Below are 25,869 nucleotides of genomic sequence, written 5' to 3' on the forward strand. Positions count from 1 at the left end.
ATACATCACACACATCACACACATATGCATCACACACATGCACACATACATCACACACACATATATCACACACATCACACATCACACACATACATCACACACACTTCACACACACTTCACACAGACATCACACATCACACACATCACACACACATGCATCACACATACATACATCATATTGCACACACATCTCACACACACATCACACACACACATCACACACATCACACACACACCACACACATACATCACACATCACACACACATCACACACATACATCACACACATGCATCACACATCACACACATACATCACACACATATGCATCACACACATGCACACATACATCACACACACATATATCACACACATCACACACACATACATCACACACACTTCACACACACTTCACACAGACATCATACATCACACACATCACACACACATGCATCACACACATACATCACATATTGCACACACATATCACACACATCACACACACATCATACACACACATACATCACACGCACACATCTCACACATACATCACACACATGCATCACACACACATCACACATACATCACACACATGCATCACACATCACACACACTTATATCACACACACATACGCCACACACACACATACATCACACACACACACATACATCACACACACACAACTAAACATCAATAACAACAAAAGCCACAGCAACAAGAACCCCGCATTTTCCTTGCTGCTGGGCAGAAAAACAGAACATCAGCTGCTACCTCAAAAATCAGGAAAAGCACAAACTAACAAAAAGAAGAAACTGATAACCGTCACAGTAGCTGTGGCAACAGCTTCCCCTGGAATAGTTTCAAGTAGCCTCTGTTAAAAAGGATCATCACGGGAACTCTGGGGTCAATGGTGGAGAGAGAAGAGGCAGGAGAGAACGATCTCTAACACAACATGTTTGGGCATAACCAAGTGAACCCTCCAAGCCCTACAAGCAAGGCCAGAGGGGACGCAGAAACTTTTTCTAAAGTCAAGGTGACTTTGGCAAATACAAGCCCCAACAAAGCAGACCATCTTTGGCAGGGAGTTCCCCACTCAGTGAGGGAAGAAAATCAACAATCATGGCTCCTTAATCAGCTTTCCACCATGGAGACAAAAACAGAATATTTAAAAATTTATCTGACCCAATTTTCTATCCAGCCAGTTGGCCTAATGCCTTTAGAGTCTCTGTTCTACCTCCTACTTCAGTGAGTAGTGCCTGGGGTCTTAAAAGCTTGTGAGCGGCCACCCAAGATACAACAACTGGACTCTATCTGCCTGGAGCAACAGGGGAAGAAGGAGACCCTGGAATCAGGGACGGAAATGGACCACATCTAACTGCCTCCATGAAATACTGTCTCCTTTGCCATCAGACCAGAAAAAATGGATGGTACCTGGCTACCATTACTGAACGTTTTGATTGAGGATCTAATAAATGGCTGTTGATCAAAAGGAGGAAAAATGTAGAACAGAATTTCAAATTCTCATGGAAACCAGACTTACTGGATCTACTGAGACTAGGTAAACCCCCGAATCTACTGCCTGGAAACAATTTTTAAACGTTAAACCAATACTATGCTATGAAGTAATTTTTAAACTAAACAGTTTTGCTCAATTAATAAAGAATATTTGCCTTGAGCACTGCATGCACTCTTTTAAAGAATTATCCAAATGAGATCAAATTGACAAGAGTAACTAACTCTAAAGCACAGATGAGAACTTCAGGGGTCAGAGAGTCTAAGTTAATGTGTTGAAACAATATGGGTAGAGACAGTGAGAACGGTGACACAATGTGAAGTATGTAACCTTTGTCACGGAACTGCTCATGTAAAAACTGTTGAATGGGTGTATGTTTCGTTGTGTATATTTTCACCAAAAATTTATTTGACCCAATTTTGAATCAAGGCTGAACCTCGGGATACACTCTCAGCTGTTTCATCCTTGCACTTTTATAAGCTGACATTCTCCTTAAAACTTAATTTCTGATGTATCACGTCACTCCTGGGGCCATGTCTCCTGAAGGCTATCTATAAATCCGTAAAATAAGGATTCTTGACTTGGGGTCTATGGATCCCCTATGGAATCTGGGGATCAGAAATACTCTGAAATCAAATGCAAAACTGTTCGCATACTTACATTTTCTGGGGAGAGGGTTCACAGCTTTAATCAGATTCTCAAAGAGATCTGTACCTAAAAGACACACAGCACTGTACTAAAAGGCACTCCAGGGCTGAACCTGTGGCTCTCGCTCCTCACCGGTCACAGCCCTGCTGCCTGTGCCAGTCAAACCAATTTTGCACAAATATCCACAACGATGCAGCTTGGTAATACAGATTTTCTAAAAATCCAGCAGAAATTCCAGTTTCTCTGACTATGATGCTGATAACCTGGAACTGAAATAGAAGTTCTTCCTTGTCCCCTTTGTTGGAAAGAGAACTGGGCAATGCAGCAGGTGGCCTGACCAGTTTCCTTGTTGGTCTGGAATAGACTTATTAAACAAAAATAAATACACCAACAAGTCCTTCCCTTCCCACATCTCCTCACTACTCACTGACATGAGGGGAGGCAGACAGAAAAAGCAAAACTAAGAGTCTTAGCAATACATACCTATTTCACTTGTTGCTCTCTACTGTGAGTATTAATTATCCTCGAGGAGTTGTTTGGCTGGGCTGGTCAGGTCTGATCTCTTATTCCAATAACCTAAAACCTGAAACAGATGATGATGTTTTAAAGAGTAAGAAAGAAGCAATTTAAACTAAAGCTAAGCACAGTCTTAGTTTCTGTTTATGCATAGTCTTTAGGGAAAAAGACAATTTCTTTCAATTAACACAAAGCCCATACTCTTGGACAAATAACCATTTTAACAAAGCTGCGAGGTTTGTAAATCCCAGAATGATAGGCTTTCTCCGGTCTCCAGGACAAGATATCTGCTGTGTGCATAACTCTGGCTAAAGCAAACTCATACCATGTTTACTCTTTACCTCATAATACAGCCCTCAGAAATGCTAACGGGGCAGATATCATCCCTATGCGACCTATGAAATAGCTTAGCGAGGCTTTAAGCCAAACTGGAACAGTCAGTTGATTCATGCCTTCTCTTCCCAACATACAGCAATGACAGAAAAAACAGACTCCAGAAAATTTAAACGGCACAGCTGAGCTCAAAAACAAGGTATCAGATACGGAACAGAATCGAGGGCTGTGTCATGGCCTGCAGGGTTTGGGTCCAGATAGGGGGCTGGATGTTGGCTGCAGAAGGGCACCGGGAGCTAAAAGTGCTCACTGCGAGATGTGAAGTCAGAGCCAGGCCCGCTGGAGAAGCCCACTAAAAGATCTATGGTCTCAAAGCGGCAGAGGAAACAAAAAAAAGAACATGGGGGAAAAACAGCCAATATTTACATACCACTCTGTATGTGCCTAGCACTGTTCTTCATACTTTATACATACTAGCTCAGCTAATTCTTATCACAACCATATGGAGCAGGTACTATGATTACCCTTTTCTTATCGATGAGGAAACTGGGGCATAGAAACCTTAAGTAACTTGCCCAAGGTCACACAGCTAATAGAGAAGGCACAATTGGAACCCTGGCAATCTGGCTCTGGAAACCCTGGTGGCGTAGTGGTTAAGTGCTACAGCTGCTAACCAAAGGGTCGGCAGTTTGAATCTGCCAGGCGCTCCTTGGAAACTCTATGGGGCAGTTCTACTCTGTCCTACAGGGTCGCTACGAGTCAGAATCGACTTGATGGCACTGGGCTTGGTTTGGTTTTGGCAATCTGGCTCTAGACCTTCCTCTTAACCACCACGTTATGCTACTCAAAAGCCGGAAAAGTAGAGAGAGAAAGGTAGGAGAGAAAGAAAATGGATGGTACAGTAAACACAAAGTACTCAAAATGAGACACTCGAGCCTTATCTAAAGTCACACAGCTAGAAAACTAGAACTGGGATCCAAGCTCAATTTTCTCCACATCAAAAAATAATTTAAGAAGAAAATGAAAATCAACGGCCCTTCAGAGTAGTCTTTTTCAACTTCAAATTTTTATTATCTCTTCATATTCTGGACAAATTAACTATGGAGCACCAGGATTTGCTGAGGTGTAGACTGACAAAGTCTCGAGCCACAACCGCAAGCCATTTGACCTTTCCAGGGCTTCACTGTCAACTGAAAAACAAGGGGTAGACCAGATCAAAGATTCTGAACTGGCAGCCCATGGGTTGGTGTTACATTTGGACAGCACCCTGGTGGTGCAGTGGTTAAGTGTTTGGCTGCTAACCGAAACGTCGGCGGTAAGAACCCACCAGCCACTTCGTCAAGATTACAGCCCTGGAAACCCTATGGGGCAGTTCTACTCTGTCCTATAGGCTGTCAATGAGTTGGAATCTTCAATGGCAAGAAGTTTGGGGTTTTTTTTGTTGTTTATTTTGTTTTAATTGAATTAATTAGTCGCCAAGTTATACACTCTGGATTTCAGATAAAAATCTAGATTTCTGGATTCTCTTGGAGAAAAAAAAAAATCTGAATATCTAGCAACACTGAGCCAGCAGTCCCACATGGCAACAATGAATGCAGGTAAGTGGTGGCTACCCCCTTTAGACAGGGCAGGCTCTCTCCAGGACGCTACAGTCCCCACCACTCTCTATTATAGTTCCCAACACTGACCCTGGCCCACTTTAATCATTTATGGTGCCTGAAGGGTCCCTGTAGGCATCGGATATATGCAACGCTTGGAGAAACTTGTCTAAGGTAGGGCCGTTCTAGCTCTGGGTAAGTCTGTAATGACTGAATATTAAAAAATACACACTATCAGTATGTATATAAATGGTACATTCACTGAAAAATTACAGAAAGGCAGAGTGGCAAAGCCAATACAATAACAAGATGTTGTTAGGTGCCATTGAATCGATTCCTACTCATAACGACCATATGTACATCAACATGAAACACTGCCTGGTCCTGCGCCATCCTTACAATCGTTGCTATGTTTGAGCTCATCTTTGCAGCCACTGTGTTAATCCATCTCGTTGAGGGTCTTTCTCTCTTCCACTGACCCTCTACTTTACGAAGCATGATGTCCTTCTCCAGGGACTGGTCCCTCCTGATAACATGTCCAAAGTACGTGAGACGAAGTCTCACCATTCTCACTTCTAAGAAGCATTCTGACTGTACTTCTTCCAAGACAGATTTTTTTTTTTTCTCCTGGCGGTCCACCGTTTATTCAGTATTCTTTGCCAACATCATAATTCAAAGGCATTAATTCTTCTTTGGTCTTCCTTATTCACTGTCCAGCTTTCACATGCATATGAGGTGACTGAAAATATCATGGCTTGGGTCAGGCATACTTCAGTCCTCAAAGTGGCATCTTTGCTTTGAAACACTTTAAAGAGGTCTTTTGTAGCAGATTTGACCAATGCAATATGTTGTTTGACTTCTTGACTGCTGCTTCCATGGGTGCTGATTGTGGACTCAAGTAAAATGAAATCCTTGACAACTTCAATCTTTTATCCATTTATCATAATGTTGCTTATTGGTCCAGTTGTGAGGATTTTTGTTTTATGTTGAGGTGCTATCCATACTGAAGGCTGTGGTCTTTGATCTTCATTAGGAAGTGCTTCAAGTCCTCTTTGCTTTCAGCAAGCAACGTTGTGTCATCGGCATGTCACAGGTTGTTAATGAGTCTTCTTCCAATCCTGATGCCCCATTCTTCTTTGTACAGTCCCGCTTCTTGGATTATTTGCTCAGCATCTAATTGAAAAAGCATGGTAAAAGGATACAGCCCTGACACACACCTTTTCTGATTTTAAATCATGTAGTATCCCCTTGTTCTGTTCGAAAGACTGCCTCTTGGTCTATGTACAGGTTCCTCATGAGTACAATTAAGTGTTCTGGAATCCTCATTCTTTGCAATGTTATTCATAATTTGTTAGGATCCACACAGTCAAATGCATTTGCATAGTCAATAAAATGCAGGTTAGCGCAGCTTTCTAATATTCTCTGATTGGCCAAGATCTACCCGACGAGATGTAGATTTTATTTATTATGTTTAAGCTGATGTTTATCTACACCTTGACTCTTTCCATAGACTATTTAAAATGGCTTTAGCGCAAACACCCTCACTGAATATATATGCATAAAGATACAGAAATCAGACTGCTAATTTTTTCCCAATATTAAGTCTCTCCTTTTTTCTTAATAAAAGAAATGTGTCCAGGTGAAAAAACTACGTGGCCCAGCCTCCCTTGCAGCTAGGTAAGTCCATGTGACTAGTCTGTGGTCAGTTTTGGAGGGGTTAGTCTGATTTCTGGATGTTGTTAGATGCTGTCATGGATTGAACTGTGTCCCCCAAAACTATGTATCAACTTAGTTAGGCTATGATTCTCAGTACTGTGCGGTTTCCTCCATTTTGTGATTGTAATTTTATGTTAAGGAGGGTTAGGGTGGGATTGTAACACCCTTACTAAGGTCACAGCCTTGATCCAATGTCAAGGGAGTTTCCCTGGAGTGTGGTCTGCACCACCTTTTATCTTACAAGAGATAAAAGGAAAGGAAGCAAGCCAAGAGTGGGGACCTCATATCACCAAGAAAGCAGTGCCAGGAGCAGAGCGTGTTCTCTGGACCCAGGTTCCTGCACCAAGAAGCTCCTAGTCCAGGGGAAGATTGAAGACAAGCACCTTCCTCTAGAACCGTCAGAGAAAGCCTTCCAATGGAGCTGACACCCTGGATTTCGACTTCCAGCCTACTAGACTGTGGGAGAATAAATTTCTCTTTGTTAAAGCCATCCCTTTGTGGTATTTGTGTTATAACAGCACTAGATGACTACAACAGAATTTGGTACAGAGAGAGTGGGGTACTGCTCTAACAGATACCTAAAATGTGGAAGCGGTTTTGAAACTGTGAATGGATAGAAGATTCAGAAGGAACTGAGGAGAACTGTTAATACTGCAGAAGGCACAGATGGTGAGAAATGGCAGCAGAGGACCAGTAGCAGCAGCAAACCAGCAGCAGAAGAACAAAAGAGACCAGCTCCAGACAGTGCTGGAGCTGACCCACGGAGCAAGACAGCTGAGTGTCTATGCACAGGAGGCTTCCTAGCGGAGTAGGGTACCTCCAGGCACTTATCAGTAGAGCTACAGAGCTTTGGAACACTTGCCCCAGCAGGGCCGATGCAGGCGTGAGGCCTGAGGGCTGAGAGGCCAAGTAAACAGGAAGCAGAAGCTGAAGAGACAAGAAACATAGGAAGCCGAGCTGCCTCAGTCTCAAAAGGTATAGCATCGACCTCTGGGGTCTCAAAGGGTAGAGCCATGGCCTCTGGTGTTTTTAAGGGTGGAGATGCCACTCAGATGGACTAGGAGAAGGGTGCGCCTAAAACCAAGGGAGCAGAGTTACCTTCCCAGTAGGCCTGGAAGGTGGAGCCAAAGCCCACGGCTGAAGGGCCTCCACTCAGAATCCGGAATGTGTGGCAATATTTAGAGTCTGGAGGGAAGGACCACTGTGTAAATTGTCTCAGAGAACAGAGGATTATTTTCAAGACTTGAGGGCTGATGTAATGTGTTCTGCTGACTTGCTTGGTGCCTGTTATCCCTTCTTTCCCTGCAATTTCTCCCATCTGTAATGGAAATGTCTAGCTTGTACCTGTTCCACCATTGTACTTTGGAAGCAGATAACTTGTATTCTAGATTTCACAGAGCAAGAGGAAGTTTTGGATTTTGGACTTGGAGTTGATTTAAGGCTTTTGCTATGATATGATGGGGTGAATGTATCTTACGTGTAGCAAGGACATGAATTCTTGGGGGCCAAAGTGTGGAATGTCATGGATTGAATTGTGTCCCCCCAAAATTTGTGTCAACTTGGTTAGGCCATGATTTCCAGTATTGTGTGGTTGTCTTCCATTTTGTGATTGTAATTTTATATTAAAGAGGATTAGGGTGGGATTGTAACACCCTTACTAAGGTCACATCCTTGATCCAATGTAAAGGGAGTTTCCCTGAAGTGTGGCCTGCACCACCTTTTATCTTACAAGAGATAAAAGGAAAGGGAAGCAAGCAGAGAGTGGGGGCCTCATACCACCAAGGAAGCAGTACAAGGACCAGAGTGCATCCTTTGGACCTGGGGTTCCTGCGAGGAGAAGCTCCTAGTCCAAGAGAAGATTGATGACAAGGACCTTCCTCCTGCGCCAACAGAGAAAGCCTTCCCCTGGAGCTGACACCCTGAATTTGGACTTCCAGCCTACCAGACTGTGAGAAAATAAATTTCTCTTTGTTAAAGCCATCCACTTGTGGTATTTCTGTTACAGCAGCACTAGATGACTGAGACAGATGCTGTTGAGTTGGTTCTGACTCATAGCAACCCAATGTACAACAGAACAAAATACTGCCTGGTCTTGTGCCATCCTTACAATCACTATTTTGAGCCCATTGTTGTAGCCACTGTGTCAATCCATCTCACTGAGGCTTTCCTTAAAATACAGGGAGTTAGCCCTTCTTCTGACCTTTTCCCTTCCCAACTCCAACAGTCATCTTGGGCCATGAAGTGACCTTGAGGTTCCTCTAGAAGCCATATTAAGAGAACAAGAGAGTAGAAAGACAGAAGTCTGGGTCCCTGATGATTTAATGGAGTCACCATATCAGACCTAGACTGCCTACCTCAGGATTTCTTCTACATGAGAAAATAAACCCTGTGTGTTTAATTCACTGCTATTTGTAGACTCTTTTAGTCTAAAATTTCTAACGATACAAATAAACACTATATACCTAAATCTTTATGGAGAGTCCCTACATGGTGCAAATGATTAACACACTTGGCTGCTAACTAAAAGGTGGTTCAAGTCTACCCAGAGGCGCCTTGGAAGAAAGGCCTGTGAACTGCTTCCAAAAATTCAGTCACTGAAAACCCTATGGAGCATAGCTCTAGTCTGACACACATGCGGTTCCTATGAGTTGGAATCGACTCTACAGCAAGTGGATTTTTTCCCCTAAATCTTTATGGATGCTTCAATTGTTAGGTTATGAGTACTGACAATTTTTTTTCTGTTTTCCAAAATTCATAATGATCATTTCGTATTTTCTGTCATTATAACAAAAGCTTTAAAACAGCCAACTAACAAGATTTAAGATTAAAAAAAAAAAAACTCTGATGAGAAATAGGAAAATACATATGCCAGCATATACAACAAATATGTATGTGGTTAACCTTACAATGCATCTGAGCTTTCTGACCGTCAGGGTCAAGGGGAAACCCAGTCAAGACCTATAGTTCTCCAAAATGGAAAGAGAGCTACCATTTATTGTGCTCTTACCCCCAGAAAGCATGTCAGATGTTCAAGAAAACAGAGCTTTCTTGGCACAGAATTAAAAAAAAATCTGTAGGACTTTACATAAGGGGACTTTGAGTGATGTGACAGACAGTGTCCTCCTACAACTTTTTTTTTTTTATAGCAAATGCAGTAGAGAATTAATTTCCTAAACCCTCAAAAAATATCAAAGGGTTAAAACTAAATTCAGTGAAGGCAATCCTACGAGAAGTTTATAGTTCTTGTGGTCCAAGTATGCAGCTTTGATCCAAGGTTTGAAGCTGAAGTGTGGAGTACCAGGGCAGTTCTATTACATGCCTCCAGGGCCACCTCCTTTGAACTTGAATGCACTTAAGTACTTGACAGGAAACCCTGGTGGAGTGGTGGTTAAGTGCTACAGCTGCTAACCTAAAGGTCGTGCTCCTTGGAAGCTCTATGAGGCAGTTCTCCTATGTCCTACAGGGTCACTATGAGTTGGAATCAACTCAACGGCAATGGGTTTGGTTTTTTCGTTTTTAAGTACTTGACAACCTACTGGGTGCCTAGTACTATGCTATGCATTGTCTAGAACCACAGTTCAGTAGATTTCTCTTTTTAACTGGGGAGAAAAGTTTATGTTAAGGCTATATACACTTTAAGGGGCCCTGGTGGCCCAGTGGTTAAAGTGCTCTGCTGCTAACCAAAAGGTCGGTGGTTCAAACCCACTAGCCACTCTGGGGGCGAAAGGTGTGGCAGCCTGCTGCTGTAAAGATTTACAGCCTTGGAAACCCTATAGGGCAGTTCTACTCTGTCCCATAGGGTTGCTATGAGTCGGAATGGACTCAGCTGCAGTGGGTCTGGTTTTGGTTATACTTTAGAAACTTGTAGACAAGACTAATTAGTCCAGAAGAAAATTAAGCAGGGTGAGGAGTGAGCTTCTTGGCTGAAGTAGACACATGAGACTATATGGGCAACTCCTGTCTGGAGGTGAGATGAGAAGGAAGGAGGGGACAGGAGCTGGTTGAATGGACACAGAGAATACAGGGAGCAGAAGAGGAATGTGCTGTCCCATTAAGGGCAGAGCAGCTAGGAGTACATAGCAAGGTGTGTATAACTTTTTGTATGAGAGACGGACTTGATTTGTAAACTTTCACGTAAAGCACAATAAAAAAAAAAAAAAAAAAGATAACCAGAGGAGGTGTTATGGAGCAGCTAGATCCAGAACTAGCCCTTAATATAAAGTACAGGATTTCGAAAAAGTACACGTCTCTGTGCATGTGTGCACAGTGTATACATTTAGGTATTAAATTAGGAATTGCCAACTGATGGTTTTAGAACAAAACCTTTCACATTCATTTTTTGTTCTATTTTTCCCCTAAATTTTATTTATTTTGTTGTTGAGAATATACACAGCAAAACATACACCAATTCAACAGTTTCTACATGTGTCATTTAGTGACCCTGATTACATTCTTCGAGTGCTGCAACCATTTTCACCCTCCTTTTCTGAGTTGTTCCTCCTTCATTAACATAAACTCACTGCCCCCTAAGGTTCCTATCTAATCTTTCGAGTTGCTGTTGTCAATTTGATCCCATATAGTTCTTAAAAGAGCATACTGCTCAAGGCAAATCTCCCCTAGTTAAGCTAAACTATTGCTCAGTTTTAAGATGACTTCAGGGGATATTTTTGGTTTAAGGTTTCAGGGCATTAGTTTCAGGGGTTCGTCCAGCCTCCATGGCTCCAGGGAGCCTAGAGTCCATGAGAATTTCAAATTCTGTTCTGCATTCTTACCCTTTTGATCAGGATTCTTCTATGGAATCTTTGATCAAAATGTTCAGTAATGGTAGCTGGGCACCATCCAGTTCTTCCGGTCTCATAGCGAAGGAGGCAGCTTTTCATGGAATCAATTAGCCACACATTCCATATCCTCCTCCTACTCCTGACTCTCCTTCCCTTTTTCTACAAGGTCCCTGGGTGGCACGAGCAGTTTGTACTCGACTGTTAACCTAAAGGTTGTAAGTTCAAAACCACCCAGTGGTGCCGCAGAAGAAAGACCTAGATTACAGTGAAGAAAACCACAGGGAGCAAAGAGTTCTGCTCTGTAACACATGGAGTTGCCATGAGTTAGAATCAACTCGATGGCAATGGCCTGGTATTTTTTTTTTTTTTACTCCCTTTTCTAGACAGATAAAATCCAGTTAAAATGAACACCAGGCAGCCTACACAGGGAAAAGAAGTCACACAGAATGGCCGGAGGGCTGGGTATGTCAAAGAAGGAAAGGAAGCTTCTCCCCCGACCCCCCATCTCCATCTCCATGATGGGCTGGGTTTACTGTGTGCCTGTATCAATCCTTCCTCAGCCCACCAGCCCCACACCTTCCCCTGCCCTGATCACAGTCATCTTCTGAGTGGGATTTAGATACTATAATTGATATTCAGAATTCCATTTGTAGTTTCTACATTAACAAAGAAACCTAGGGTGCTGCCAAGTACCTGGCATCTGGTCACTAAATGCAACTTTCAGTATCACCCTGGGTTTTTACAACAAGCTTGACCGGGATTTCCAGGAGTGGTGAGGGCCTGGGCTCCACCTTCCACGCTTCCCTCTGCTCTCCTATTGCTAAGAGCGTTATTTCAAGATGGAGACACAGATCTCATGAGAGACAAGGCCACTGAGCTGGGAAGATGCACCAGTTTGGGGGTTCGGAGATCTGGTCCTAGAGTCCTGACTGGTGACCTTGAGCACTTAACCTTTCTGGGCTCTAAAGACCTCATCTGTAAAAGGAGATTAGATTAGATTTAGATGATACTCAAAGGTCTCCTTCAGCTCAAAATTTCTGAGATTCTAGGGATAGAATTGCAGTCCTTGGCTAAAGAACATGGGAAAAAATATCTCTGCGCTCTGTGCAACAGAAGATGGCCACTGTTTCCCAGGCTAATTGGCAGACCATCAGACAATAAAAACCACAGTCACTACCAACCTCAGGGCCATTGTTCTTTCCAACACGTGGAATTTTTCTCTTCAAATAAAGAAAACAGCTATATATTTTCAGCTGTACCATTTATACTAATAAGTCTATCACATTCATCCTACCTACATGGGCTAGCGATGATTTCAGCCTTGGAATATTAATGTTCACTGACACTACAAAGCTGTTTTGAGTACTTACACTGAAAGAAGAAAGGAAAAATACATAAGTAGCTCAAACACAGAAAACCCATTCTCAGGATACTTAGCACCTTGGGAGATTAGGCCCCAAGGAGAGATCCCTGACTTCCAATTTGTCCAAAGGAGCTCTCATGACTCATTAGCTTCACACCCTTGTCCTATAGAGCCTGAAGAGACCCTTTGTCACATCCTTTTGAAGGTTCCTGTTCCCCAGACAAGTTCCAACTGATTCAGACCCTAACCAGCTAACTGACATGAATACCTACAGGCTGCTTGTTCACAAATTGTATTCTGTGTAGAAATATTTGTTAGCTTGGATTCTTGGCCTCTGTGGTTCAGCTATCAGAATTACCCTTTCCTCTTCTGTTGGTTATTAGCAAAGTGAGGGGATCCAGAGACAGAGATATCTGAGGGGCAGGATGGGGTATCTCTTGCCATCCAAAAACCAAACCCAGTGCCATCGAGTCAATTCCGACTCATAGCAACCCTATAGGACACAGTAGAACTGCCCCATAGAGTTTCCAAGGAGTGCCTGGTGGACTCGAACTGCCAACCCTTTGGCTAGCACCCATAGCACTTAACCACTACACCACCAGTGTTTCCATCCAAAAAGATTCAAAATTATGTGGGTCTCAAGGCAAATACCTCTCATGGAAAACCAAACCAAACCCCTATGGATATATCTCTTCCAATTCCAACCTGGTTGAAGACGTGGATTTTGTTAGAATTTGCTGTTGGGTTAAAAATGCAAGACCTACAGACAGACAGCCCAGTGTCAAATGCTGGCTCTATCAGTTATACTGTTTATCCTTGGGATAAAGCTCTCTGGGCCTTATCTGTAAACTGAACTAGTTAATACCAGACCAGAGACCAGACCAGCTGCTGTGGAGTCAATTCCGACTCACGGTGACCCCGTTTGTGTCAGAGTAGAACTGTGCTCCATACAGTTTTTAATGGCTGATTTTTCAGAAGTAGTTTGCCAGGCCTTTCTTATGAGGTGCCTCTGGGTGAACTCAAACCTCAAATCTTTCAGTTAGCAGATGAACGCATTAACCATTTACAATACCTAGGGACTGCAGTTAATATATCCAAAAAAACCCAAACCCATTGCCATCTAGTCAATTCCGACTCATAGTGACCCTACAGGACAGAGCAGAACTGCCCCAAAGGGTTTCCAAGGAGTGGCTGGTGGATTTGAACTGCCAACCTTTTGGTTAGCAGCCGTAGCTCTTAACCACTACGCCACCAGGGTTCCGTAAGAGTGTTTAAAACAATGCCTGAAAGACGTTACTAATGTCACTGAACAATTTGTAATGAAATTGTCAAGTGGGAACCTAATTTGCTGTGTAAACTTTCACCAAAAACATAATAAAATATTAGATAAATAAATGAATAAAACAATGCCTGGCATAGAATAATTGCCCCCAAATTGTAGCTGTTACCACCACCACTACCAAACTCTCCTCCGTTTTGCCTCAGTAAGCTATCTAATCTGACAGACAGAAATTACCACAAAAGATACTCTTTCCTGACTGACACACTGGCCTTATCAACAACGAAATAACTAGCTTATTGACAGTTTGGGCCTCCTCCAATAAGTTTAAAATTAACCCCAGCACATACTCTTCTTGATTTTTCTAAAGTGGAACCATGTTAGACTTAATATATCACTGGATAGTATGTGGTGCAGTGGGTAAGAGCTCGGTTGCTAACCAAGAAGTTGGCAGTTCAAATCCACCAGCCACTCCTTGGGAACTCTTTGGGGCAGTTCTCCTCTGTCCTACAGGATCACTATGAGTTGGAATCGACTCAAAGGCAAAGGGTTTGGTTTGGGTTTAGTATGAGCTCATCATCAAGTTCCGTGAACAGTTCCAAGATGTGTTGTTCCTCTGTTCTGAAAAGGGGTCCCTTCCTCCTGAGACACACACACACACACACACACTCCCTCTCTCCTGCCAATGTTCCCTCCCACAAAAAGACTGGCCCCTCATCTGCACGTCTTCCCTGTATAGAAAAAAAAAACATGGCTGTAAATCCATTCCGGCCTCACCCAGCTCTCCATGCAAACCTCTTCAATGCCGGAAAATAAAGCCGTACGCCAGTACAGTATGCCTCTGGCAGGCTTCGTTCCTCAAAACTGCCCTGTGAGTAGTGTCAGAAGGATGAGCTGATGGCCACGGCTGAATGCTGACGAAGCCATGGCCTTTTTCCACCCACATCATCCCTGTCTTTCAGCCTTTTGGGTGGCAGCTTAGATAAAGGTGGTAAACCACAAACGTAGGCAACACGTTATCTTAGGAAGAAGGCAGAGAGGAAAAGGCCCAAATCCTCCCCACCCCCAAACTTTAACTGTCATTTAACTCAAGAAGTCAGAATTGTCACAAAAAAAAACATTCTAAGGAGGTGAGAGCGAAGCACAAAAAGACTGCCTGGAGAAAGCCCAACCACCCCTTCTGAGATTTTTCTTTGCACTCTTGGAGTCATTCGCAGCCATGGGGATGGGAGAGTGGAGAGACACTGCCAGAAGGTTTTGGGGTATGTCTGGTCTACTGAGAACTGCATATCCCTGAGTAAAAAAACAAACAAAAAATTTTGTTGCTGTCAAAATAGATTCTGACTAAGTGGTAACTTTGGTGAAGGGTAAGACAGTACACACTATTAGGGAAGTCAGCACAACTTAACCAGGGCAAAGTCATAGAAGCTTCACAGACACATCCAAATGCCCTGAGGGACCGAACTACTGGGTTGAGGGCTAGGAACCATGGTCTTGGGGGATATCTAGCTCAACTAGCATAACATACCCTACAAAGAAAATGTTCTACATTCAACTTAAAAGCCTGTGAGCGGCCATCTAAGATTCATCTACTGGTCCCATCCTGGCTGGAGCAAAGAAGAATGAAGAAAATCAAAGACACAAGGGAAATATTAATACAAAGGACTAATGGACCACAACTACTACAACCTCTACCACACCGAGTCCAGAACAACTAGATGGTACCCAGTTACCACCACCAACTGCTTTGGCAGGGATCACAATAGAGGGCCTCGGGAAGAGTGGGAGAAAAATGTAGAACAAAATTCAAAATCACACACACACAAAAGGCCAGGCTTATTGGTCTGACAGAGACTGGAGAAACCCCCAGAGTATGGCGCCTGGACACCTTTTTAACTCAGTACTGAAGTCACTCCTGTGGCTCACCCTTCAGCCAAAGATCAGACAGGTCTATAGGGCCAACAACAACACACATGAGGAACGTGCTTCGTAGTTCAATCATGTATATGAAACTAAAGGGTACACCAGCCCAAAAGTTAAGACAAGAAGGCAGGAAGGGACAGGAAAACTGGATGAATGCAAACAGGGAACCCAGGGTGGAGAAGGGAAGCGTGGTGACACATCGTGGGGGTGGCAACCAATGTTACAAAACAACCTGTGTATTAATTGTGGAACGAGAAACTAATTTGCTCTGTAAACTTTCACCTGAAACCAAAAAACCCATTTTCACTGAGTCGATTTCAACTCCTGGTGGCCCTATAGGGCAGAGTAGAACTGCCCCATAGGGTTTCCAAGGAGTGGTTGATGGTTTGAACTGCCAACCTTTTGGTTAGCAGCCAGAGCACCGCACCACCAGGGCTCCGAATTTCACCTAAAGCACACACAAAAAAATTGATTCTGACTTGTGGTAACTTCATGTTGTACAGAACAGAACTGCTCCATAGGGTTTTCTTGACTGTACTCTTTACAGAAGCAGATCACTAAGGCCTTTCTTCCACAGTGCTGCTCGATGGGTTTGAGAACCACCAATCTTTCCATCAGTAGTCAAGTGCAAACCATTTATGTCCCCCAGAACCATTTATGTCCCCCAGGGGGAGCTCACCACACACACCAACACACCCCCCCCACACCCCCCCACACACCCCCCCACACCCACACCCACACCCCTCCGCCCCACCCAACTACTTGGGCCTTTTCGGGCCCTGTCTCACTTCTCCATGAGGTGTTAAGTCTCAGGGTAGGCACCTCTGCCAGTAGCTCACAGAGCCATCTGTCAGCTCGTCTGTGTTGTTCCAGGCCCGTGGTTACTTCTCCTAAGAAGAGTTCTGTTGGATGCAGTCTTTGGTTTACTCAAACACACCAAGCTTTAAAATATCCCCTCCCACCCCCTCCACATCATGCCAGTAGTTATGGGAGGGCCCTGGTAACAACAGGTGCCAAGAGACAGTTATTTTTGAGCATTAAGCACTGAGTAATAAACCAGCTGCCATCGAGTCAACTTTCACTCATGGTGATCCCATGTGTGTCTGAGAAAAACTGCACTCCTTAGGGTTTTCGGTGGCTGATGTTTCAAAACTAGATTGCCAGGTCTTTCTTCCAAGGCACCTCTAGGTGGGCTCGAACTTCTAACCTTTCATTTAGCAACCAAGCATGTTAACTATTTGCACCACCCAGGGACTCCATGCACTGAGTACCTAGGTCCTTTCCTTCAGCAAATCAAACCAGGTAGCTGCCCTAGGAGGTTGGGATTGGGCTAACTGCACTGGGTCAGGAAGGCTGACACTGGGAAGTGGCTGGTGGGAGAGAGACTGAATGCAACAAGGAAGGAGAAAGCCTCTCAATGACGTGGCCCAACATCTTTGACAAATTAGGTCCTACAAGGTGAAGGAATTGTCCTAAATCACACACAGTCTGGTAAAAGAGAAGAGGAATTAAATTAAAGAAGATAATTAATTACAATTATATTAATGTTGCATTTCAAATAAAGACCTTGAAATTGCCTTTTTTGTGGAAACTCACTCATGCGGTGACAGTTTTGTCTCATCATATTTTTCCCCAAAGTCGTAAGGTCACATACTTAAGCTACTGAAATTTCTGAAAATGTCTTAGCAGTCCTAGTCAGGGGAAAGTTACCCGTTGCATGAAAAGGTGAACCTCGTAATTAAATGTGAGTAATGGCTGCTAACCCACGAGCTTTCACAAAAGAAAGTAACTAAACTAAAAATATCTGAAGACTGAGTCACCAGTTACACACGTGCATTTAATCGAGCATTTTGACATGTCCTTACCAAAAGACCGAGAGGAAGCTGGCCTCTCCCGTTAGCAAATAACCCTGCTGAAGGAACAGTGCTTTCTACTAGAGAAGGAGCATGCAAAGCACTTAGGAAAATCACAAGCAAAATTATCTTCCCTACCACCGAAGAGCCATTCAATCCACACCCAGGAACAAACAAAAAATCGTAAGCTTGGTGTTTTCTCTATGGAGATTCTGGAATTTTCTAAGAGGACAGGCACGTCAATGAAGGAAGCTGAGAGCTTGAAACAGTGTATTTGAAAACTTATACTGGAATTAAGTATTGTATTATAAAAAGCAAAATCTCAGTTTACGAGAACCCAACAAACCCAAGCTCCTGGTTCAGTGGAACTTTTGAGAAGGGTGCAACTGAAAATAAGTGCATCTCCAGATATACTGCACGAGAAATGTCTGGGGCATGTCCTGAGACCCGCATGGATCCCACCCACTCTTCTATGTCTGCAAACTAGCTTCCAGAAGGAAAAAACGGGGATGAGGAGAGCAAGACGCAGCGTGTAGCATAGCCTTTGACTGAAGAACCACTGACCCCACTGAACTTACTAAGGCAGAAAAGAAACTTGCACCCAGAGCTGCAACAGAAAAGGACGCTTAATCAGAAAATAAAAATAATTGGGGCTCCCCATTCCTGAACATTCTGGTTTCCCAAGTCCCCCAGTGCCAGATCAAATCACCAAAACCAAACCAAACCCATTGTCGTCCAATCGATTCCGACTCGTAGCGACCCAACCGGACAGAGTAGAATTGCCCCATAGGGTTTCCAAGGAGTGGCTGGTGGATTCGAACTGCTGACCTTTTGGTTAGAAGCCGAGCTCTTAATCACTTCACCACCAGGGCTCAGTGCTTGGCTAATATGCACACTTCTATGCCTATATAATGGAAGCACTAACACAGGAGGCCCATTACAACTGACTCTCCTACATTTCACCAAGGCAGGCATCGAGAAGATCTTTAAGACGACCTGACCAATAGACCAGGCCCTCATCCCTGCCCCAAGGGAGGAGAATTACTCTGAGGAGTTGCCCCATGCCCAGGGCTGAGCTCACTGCTCTCCTGCTCTCCCAGTTTGGTGACTCTCCGATGAATTCTGTGGCCTGTGGGAGGATAGCTGCCTGAGGGCTCAGCCACCAGACCCTTTGACACAGGCCTAAAAAGCTGGAAAAGCTCCGGGCTCCCTGCCTTTCCAAGGTGGGGCAAAGGTATACAGCATTTTAAGGCATGCTTTACTTCTGTTTTATAAATACCTCAGACGCTGTGAGTAGAAAAAAGATCTCCTGCCAGTTTAGAGCAGCAGGCTTGGAGGTCATTTGGATTCCATTATGATAAGTGTCCAAGTCTTAAAAGATGAACTGTACTAGTTACACGCAAATAAAGATGGAGGACTCATTTGTGCTTAGGCCCTTGAGTTAAAAATGAAGCAAAGGGTGTTGTGGGATAGTCACTCAACCGATGCTAAACAAGCCAGTTCCAACACTGGGCCCCCAGTGTTGCTGATTGTGAGAACTAAACAGAACCTTTCCCCCAACTTCTGGGTCACAACCCAAGCAGAAAGACCCAGATATCGGAGAAGGGAGGGGATCGCATTTGTGTCTCCACACTACTTGTTACCAATGGCATCTGGATTATTCTCCCCACCTGAGCATGCTGTGCATTTCTGGCCAGGACACTTGCCCTCTCTGGGGATTTTGAAGCTTACCCTAAGAGCCCATGTGGTATAATCAAAAGATACAGGCTTTATATGAACCACAGCCTCACCTACCTTGAGACCAGAAGAACTAGATGGTGCCTGGCTACCACTACCTACCATTCTGATCAGGGACACAATAGACAGAATAGATAGAATGCGAGAAAAAAGCAGAACAAAACTCAGATGCCTAAAAAAGGCTAGACTTACTGAACTGGTAGAAACTAAAGAAACCCCAAGACTATCACCCTGTGATACTCTTTAAACTTGGAACTCAAACCACTGCTGGTGGTCACCTATCAGCCAAAAGATAGAGTGGCTCTTAAAATAAACATCACCCGTGAGTACTGTGCTCCTATAAACAATTAAATGAGACCTGAGGTCAACATTTATCCTAGACCACAGAGGAGAAGGTAAGGAGCGACAAAGAAGTTAGATTAATGGAAACAGAACCACCAGAATGGAAATAATGAGAATGCTGACACATTGTGAAAACAAACCAATGTCACTGAATAATATGTATAGAAATTGTTACAGAGACAAAGTCATCGAAGATTCCTAGACACATTCAAACACCTTGAGGGACTGAGTTACTGGGGCTGAGGGCTGAGGACCACGGTCTCAGGGGACATGTAGGTCAACTGGCATAGCATAGTTCATGAGGAAAATGTTCCACATCCTACTTTGGTGAGTACTGTCTGGGGTCCTGAAAGCTTGTGACCGGCCATCTAAGATACATCTATCGGTCCCAGCACGTGCGGAGCAAAGGAAAATGAAGAAAACCAAAGACACATGGAAAATATTAGTCCAAAGGACTAAAGGACCACATGAACCACAGCCTCCACCAGCCCGAGGTCAGAAGAACTAGATGGTGCCCAGCTACCACCACCTACCACTTTGAAAGGGATCACAATTGGTCCTGGGCAGAGTGGGAGAAAAATAAAGAACAAAATTCAAATTCACAAAAAGAGACCAGACTTACTGATCTGATGCTGACTGGAGGAACCTCCAAGACTATGACCCCTGGATACCCTGCTAACTCAGAACTGAAGCCACTCCTGAAATACACCTTTCAGTCAAAGATTAGATTGGCCTATAAAACAAAAAATAACACATGTGAGGAACAGGCTTCATAGTTCAATCAAGTACACAAGACCAAATGGGCAACACCTGCCCAAAAGCAAAGACGAGAAGGCAGGAAGGGACAGGAAAACTGGATGACTGGACACTGAGAACCCAGGGTGGAAAGGGAAAGGGAGGGAGTGCTGACACACTGTGGGGATTGCAACTAATGTCACAAAACAATTTGTGTATAAAATTTTTGAATGAAAAACTAATTTGCACTAAAAAAACTAATTTCACCTAAAATACAATAAAAATTAAAAAAATTACTTAACCTAAAAAAACGGTTAATGAGAACCTAATTTGCTATGTAAATTTTCCCCAAAATCACAATTAAAAAAAAAAGACACGGGCTTTAGAATCTAAGATCTGGGTTTGAGTCCAGGTTCTGCCAGGTAACCCTGGGTGAATTTTCTGAACTATATGAATGTTTGCTTTTTTCTTCTAGAAAATAGGGGAGGGAACTTACATTATAGGTTATTGAGATGATAAAGGACTTAATGAAACTGAGGTAAAATAATGTTTTTTTTAAATTATAAAATACCTGCAGATACACTCAAGATCTGTAAAATGTTTTGAGATCATAGATGCAAGCTGCCTTATTAAATATTTCAAGATTAGAAAAATGTTACTTTTCAAGCAACTGTAGGGAATTTTAAGGTGTGAGAATTGGTCCCCAGGCAGTTCTGAGCTTGGCTTTATCAGATCTCTGTACTGAGCATTGGAAAAGATCTAGAAAAAAGGTTGAAAGGGTAGTCCTCTGGGTTGATACGTTTTAAGGTCTTAGCTAATTACATTGCTTTTCCAAAGTAAAGAGACAGAAGTAAGTTCACACCCTCAGATGTTCCTACCTCCCCGCCCCTCCAGCACAAACACCCCACTGTTGTTTTAGGCCTCTCCCTCCGGCCTCCCTCTGGAAGCAGGCTTTCTCCACCTCCTTTAAAGCCCAAGGGCAAGTCCCAGCTGCTACCTCTAGGCCTTGGCAGCCTTCCTCCTTCTGTTTTTGTCCACGCTTTGCCTGTATCAGGTAGGCGCTGGCTCTGAGTCCACCTGCGTTGTAAGAGCTCTATAACATATTCCACACAATAAAGCAGGTGCACCCCACATGAAGCAGGTCCTCAGCCACAAAGCTCACGTTACAGGAGATTTTCCCCAGCCAGGCTCTCCCAGTGCCTGAGTGTTGATGGAACGTCCGTTTTTCTGGGAGGCGAGGAGCCAGCCATGAAGGCTGATGGAAGGTTATCTCATAGAAATGGGGGAAATGCTTCTCACAATTGGGAAAGACAATGATTCCTTTGACCAAAAATTGATTTACCTGCCTAAGTTGGAAGCACCCTCATGGATAAAACACCAGTTTGTAAACGAAGAGGATCCAAGGGTACCAAGGCATCACAGTTTCACTCTAAGCTCTGTGGAGGCTACAAAAGAATTATAATACATGGCATTCATGAAATAATTAGAAAGCAGTGAAAATCCATATATAATTAAGTACTAAATCCTGAAGTGCCAACTATAAATCCAAGAGGAATTCAAACAAAGGAGGCAGAAGGAAGAAGGAGATAATTTCAGATAGCTAGGGAAATACAGGAAGTGATGGAACGGAAGAGAAGGTGAGACGGAGGAGTCGGTATAGATACCACGCTGGGATCACAGGCTGAGCCGAGGGCCAAGAATGCCAGGCAGTCAGGAGGCGGACAGACAGGGCACGAGGGATGGGTTTGGGAGCAGCGGGAGTGAGTCACTGGAATGAATGATGCCAGAAGATGGTGCTGCATACATGCTGTCTTGGCCATGCACAGTGGGCCTTGCACACTGTATTCTGCATGGGAGGGACTGATGTGTGGCTGTAGATATGAGAAGAATTTAGGTGGCTACCTGCAGCCTGACCCATGGGATGCTGGACAAGTGTTGCCATTCACCACCTGAGCATTACTACAAGCCCTCTTTGGGATCCAGATAGTTTTGTACAACCTAACAAATACAGGAACCTTCGTTGGTGACCCATCCCCTCCACTCCTGAAATCCACCTTTCAGTCAAAGATTATATAGGCCTATAAAACAAACAATAACACATGTGAGGAATGGGCTTCTTAGTTCAATCAAGTACACAAGACCAAATGGGCAACACCTGCCCGAAAGCAAAGAGGAGAAGGCAGGGACAGAAAAACTGAACGAATGGACACTGAGAACCTAGGGTGGAAAGGGAAAGGAGGGGAGTGCTGACACACTGTGGGATTGTGCCTAATGTCACAAAACAATTTGTCTATAAAATTTTTGAAAGAAAAACTAATTCATGCTAAAATTTGCACTAAAAAACTAATTTCACCTAAAATACATACCATTTCCCACCTTCCCATTTGGTAAACACCCTCTCATAACCAGAAGAATTGAAAATCTCATCTCTGCGTAAAAGTGATGGCTAATCTCTCCTTATTCTCTGTTGGGAATTCTGGTCTGTGTCCTTCTAACTCAATCCTCGTGTTTAAATTCTACACAAATTGAGACTCAGGGTGTTGAGCATGTAATGGGCTCTCCATAAGTATTAGTTGATTGACTGAGTCTGTGGGAAAGGAGTCAGCCTAAAACATAACCATTTTGATCAGCTGAACAGTGTTTTCTTATCAGGGGATTATTACATTAGGCTGAGCAGTATGGGGCCTTTATGAGTAACTGCCAGGCCGCTGTGGATCAACAGAGAAAGCTTCACGTGATCTGGGCTGTCAGCAGCTTTTGGATATTTTAAAGAATGTCTGGAAGTTCAGGTAAATAATTATCCATCCAAATGAAAGTTTTCCACTTTCCATCACTCAGAAGAGCTTTTCCTATGCCATATTTCTTTCATCTTTTTCCCCTTTTGTTTAAAGAACATCTTGCTCTGTTCAAAAAGTTATAAATCTACTACAGAAACTGCTGTCTGACAAAGAAAGATACTCAAAGAGAAAACAGGCTGTTCTAGGTACACCCAAGTCCACCCATTGATTTTTTGGCATTCAGATGGATACTGAAATACCATTAGAAGACTCGTGACTTCTGTTACTCACTCTGAAACATCCAATGCAACACAATTAAATACGGTATTTTCCAATGGACATAAGCTTATTTGGTCCAGAAAATATACATTTGAATGCAATTAATCCTAGGCTAATCTAGATCAAGAGGTTGATGGGATTATAAAACACAGATTCTTTTTAACATCTAAGAAAAATCCTTTCACAAATGCCTCTGGTATTCTCAAAGTAGGCTTGTGAAAATAGGTCAGAACAATTGGTGCTACAAAGACTTCATCAGCATGCCTTTCTGGGGGTGTGCGCTGATGGTGGGGTAGTGAGGTGGGGTGGATAAATTCACACTCAGAGTGGGGTGGATAAATTCACAGGCATTGGGGACAGGCAGATCTGGTCTGAATTGCAGTCCTACCATTTACTACTAGTTGTGTGAGGTTGGGCAAGTTTCTTAACCTCTTTGCACCTCAGTTTCCTTGCTCACTGAATGAGAGTAATACTGCCTACCTCACAGAGTCATGGTGAGGCATAAGTGAGATATTGCACCTCAACGACCCCATACCAGAGTGTCCTGCTATTACAATAAAAATTCAAAACAATGCTAGGCAATGGTAACTTGGCAGTTGTGTGCTCATCAGAGAAGGCAAATGAAGGGTTCTGTTCATTCAATAACACCAGAGGATCCTAGCCCAGAGCCGACATCTCTGGTTAGTCCAGTCTCACAACATGCCTGGGAGAGATCATTATCAATGTCATTTTAACCATCTCCAACAGATAATGAGTCAATGGTGCACGTACACATTCCTTATCATTAGCTTCTCTATCAGCTACCTAGAAAAAATATTACAGTCGTGAATGACAGGTTAGAAAGCAAAGACTCTCGTCCTGGGATCCAGTATTGCTCTCTGGCTGATGCTAACGAGCAAGGCACCATATCTTTAAAAATGAAAGAACAGATCTGGGAGATAAAAATTCATCTTTGTGCAGATCTGCAATTGATCAAGTCCTTGTGATTTTAATACATTACCTCATTTAATCCTTAAACATGTCACAAAATGCACTGGTGTTGACAGTGGAGACCAAGTACCTAATTTCCTGGTTACAAAGTACATCCACGGATACTACCTCATTTGATGCTCACAGCCACTCTGTGAGTTATTATTAATGCAAACAAGAAAACTGAGGCCCGGGGGGGGTCCTCTCTGTGCCAGGCTCTGGGTAAGGCTCTAGGAATACAGAGAAGCAAGGCACCCATTTGTCTTAGAGGCCTTTTGCCTGGTAATGGTAGATCTCAACCACTACAGCCCCATCAACAGACACTCTGTAAGTCCTCTTCCCATTCAAAGACAGCCTTAAGGAAATATACATTCCTCTTACACACTTGGCCAAGTCAAGGTTTTTCTAGAAATTTCACTTCAATACTCATCTTTCTATGCAGAGTCAATAAATAAACTGATGGGTGGTATTAATGACAGATCAAGGGAAAGGGACTAGGTTTTCTGAATTGGGAAAAATATCCTTGGCTATAATCTACTTGGCATTTTCCATCACCTCACTATTTTGAAGGGTGCATTTTTCAATGTCATTGACAAGAGTGAGCAAGCACTTTATTTACATGATCAGAATAGAAAAGGGAATTGCAGCCAGGGTATCTGGAAACTGAAAAGCTAAAGTTTACAGTGTGAATCCAGTTCAGGCCACACAGGGAGCTGTGAGGGGCTGGAAACTCAACAAGCATTCATGGAAATCTTCCTCTGGGCTAAGCAGAAGTGTCCACGCCCCAGGGAAGATCCTAGAGGACAGGGGCCTGGCTCAGTGTCCAGCAAAGGGAAGGCTCAATAAATGTTTGCTGAACAAATGGAAAAAATGAACGCTTTCCATGGTTGAAGACTCTAGTGTAATCACATAATCCTAGGAATAGTGTGCTTCCCTTAATTTTTAGGGAACAATAATGTGGTGGAGGAGCCCTGGTGGCCTAGTGATTAAAAGCTTTTCTGCTAATCAAAAGGTCAGCAGTTTGAATCCACCAGCCGTTCCTTGGAAACCCTAGGGGCAGGTTCTACTCTCTTCTGTAGGATCACTATTAGTCAGAATCAACTCCATGGCAACGGTTTTAATGTCTTGGAGCCTTAATGATGTAGTGGTTAAGAGCTTGGCTGCTAACCAAAAGGTTGGCAGTTCGCTCCTTAGAAACCCTATGGGGCAGTTCTACTCTGTCCTAAAGGGTTGCTATGAGTCAGAATTGACTCGACGGCAATGGGTTTTTTGGGTAGTAACGTCTTAATTGGATATATGGGAAAGGTTTATAGGATGCCAAACAATACATGTGGAAATTTGATAAAATGCCAATTTGTTAAAATTACATGTTAAGTGAGTGAAGCAAGGTACAGAACAGCATGCACATATGCTGCCACTTACATAAAAAAGAGGAAATGCACACACACCTGCTAGAATGTGCATAAATATCTCTGAAAAAATAGATGAGATACTAGTAACATTGGTTG

At 43.3% G+C, this 25,869-nt stretch overlaps 1 protein-coding gene across 1 annotated transcript in view; it reads right to left on the minus strand.

Annotated features, from left to right (window-relative positions):
• Nucleotides 1–25,869, minus strand: part of ABHD2 (abhydrolase domain containing 2, acylglycerol lipase) — a 120,694-nt gene that overhangs the window by 84,092 nt on the left and 10,733 nt on the right. The window contains exon 2 of the mRNA XM_049905374.1: nt 2,644–2,743. The gene's annotated coding sequence lies outside the window, so the exon portion shown is untranslated. The remainder of the gene's footprint in view (nt 1–2,643; nt 2,744–25,869) is intronic.

This window comes from Elephas maximus, chromosome 13 (genome assembly GCF_024166365.1).
Source record: "Elephas maximus indicus isolate mEleMax1 chromosome 13, mEleMax1 primary haplotype, whole genome shotgun sequence".
Taxonomy (NCBI): Eukaryota; Metazoa; Chordata; class Mammalia; order Proboscidea; family Elephantidae; genus Elephas; species Elephas maximus.